We start from the raw sequence: 2356 nt of genomic DNA, 5'->3' as shown, positions 1-2356 counted from the left end.
CCATAACACATTCTGCTTCTTCTTCAGCCAAGTTCAAGGTTGAATTCTTTCTCTTCAGCTTTTTCCTGTTCTTCTTGGGTTCTTTCTCGAGGTCATCTGCCATAGCACATTCTGCCTCTTCTTCAGCCAAGTTAAGTGCTAACTTTGTCAAGCTTCCAAGCAGCTCATTGTCTTCACGCTTCAAGATGTCTAGCAGCACTTTTACTCTTTGAATCTCCATGAAATCATCTTGCTCTACATTTGTCATCATATCCAATGCTTGAAAAAAATCCCAAATTGCAGCTTGCTTGCTATCCCATTTCTCAATATATGTGAGAACAAATAGCCCGCATGATTTTCTATCATGTTGTAAAGGCAATTTCACATCCTCCCAACTCCATCCACTAAAGTCTATTGGTTCATTCTTCTTAGCATTTATCAACTCCATCCCATATCTCACTTTCCACTTCCCCCAGTTGTCCCATTCATCTTCTCTTCGAAATGTGAACTTTTCACAGCTATTCAGAAATGTGAACTTCTGTTCTTTGAAATCGATCACATATGCAGCATAGTGACTCTGCATATAAACTGGGAAAAACCACTATAATGATAAAAAGAAATCATGAGTACAATAATCAACATGGAACTCAATACTATCTCACTCTCTACCTAACCTTGTAATTAATCAAAACACATTACTCAATACTATCAACATATTACTTAAACATTATTGAATATTATCCTACGCATTGTTCAAAACTAGCACAAATATTAAGCAAAAATGTACTTAAATATTAAGGATTTTTTATGTATATATCATTAAAATCCATGTATTTGAGATGTCGTAAGCATGCATAATATTAATATCTTAAGATATATGTAACATATTACTAAAAACCATGTCCATATAAATAATGACTTGGAAGATGATTTGGCAGTAGTGTGAATTATCAGTATGCAAGACAAAAGGAGCTGGTAGATCAAAAATTTTATGCATAGCCGGAAGACTGTAACAAACATTGTCTATATCATTAAAATATTAAGCAAAAATGTACTTACATATTCAGGATTTTCGATGTCTATATCATTAAAATCCATGTATTTGAGATGTCTTATTAATTCTTCTGCATACTCAGCTACTACATGGCCTTGTCTATGATCCTTTTTGCGTCTAGTGATCTTGACGCCATTGTCAAACTATGTGCAAATAATTATAACAAAATTCATTTAATATGTGAATTTAAACAATGAAGATATTGTAAATTTTAGTTAATTAAAACTAATCAATATGTGATACTTACTTCATTTGTAATAGGTAATATGAACCTTTTCATCTTTCCTTTCATCATCTCTTTTTTATTCAAGAAACTAAAATAGTTCCAATAACATCCTCCTATAACTTACAATCCTTCTTGAGACAAAATAAGGATCCCCTGTTAAGTTTTTCTACCATCTTGAATTTGTCTTGGAACAATACCTCCCTTCATGTTAAAATCATTATCAATTAGAGATGAAATATAATGAATCTCATTTAAAATTGAAGTTCAAAAAAAAAATATTAAATGGCTGGACTAAAAAAATCAACGTACGTAGCTCCTCCATTTACTTCTGTCAATGTCCATGCATAGTTGACCAATTGTGTGTCTTCCTCGCTCTATTTTGCCTTCTTCATTTGCATTACATACGGGGATCTAAAGTATTGTGACAACTCTGAGATCCTTTTTGGAAGCGGGAGCAACTATTCATTTTGTGGTGACATGTTCTCTTGTGGCATGTTCTCTAGAAGTGTGTATGTTTCTACCTCAGATGGTGACTTTCTACTTTCTTCCATTGATATAGGAGTGTTGAATCCTATATCAAAAGAAGGTTGAACCTAATCACAATCATTCATCTCCCCTGTATCACCATGCTTCTCTTGACTTTCTTTTCCAGGCTGATTTGCATCATCTTCATTTACAGGCTGATTTGCATCATCATTTCCAGGATGATCTGCATCATCCTCTTTATCAACTAAATTTGTAGCTTGTTCTTCATTCCCATGATTTGAATCATCATCCTTGTCTTCACTCTCAACCAAATTAGGACTTGCATTTTTAGGCTCATGTGCATCATCCTCTTTATCAATCGTCTCACAAGGATGCTCTTTATCTCCAACTTCTTTTCCCGTCTCAGAACGATGCTCCTTATCTCCAACTTCTTTTCCTTTTCTCATTGAAGACTCAACTTCCTCTGCGTGTTTGACCCAATAACTCTTGCAATTTGCCAAAAACTTCATCTTTTCATCACAAATCTTTATTTGTTTTTTAGCCTGCAATATACATAAAACTACTCAATTGAATAGCAACATATTACTCAAACTAAGCATGTATAGCCACAT

The sequence above is a fragment of the Vicia villosa genome, linkage group LG6, assembly GCF_029867415.1.
Source record: "Vicia villosa cultivar HV-30 ecotype Madison, WI linkage group LG6, Vvil1.0, whole genome shotgun sequence".
In the NCBI taxonomy this organism is placed as follows: domain Eukaryota; kingdom Viridiplantae; phylum Streptophyta; class Magnoliopsida; order Fabales; family Fabaceae; genus Vicia; species Vicia villosa.
The sequence above is the reverse complement of the archived record's forward strand: the minus strand, read 5'-3'. Positions refer to the sequence as shown.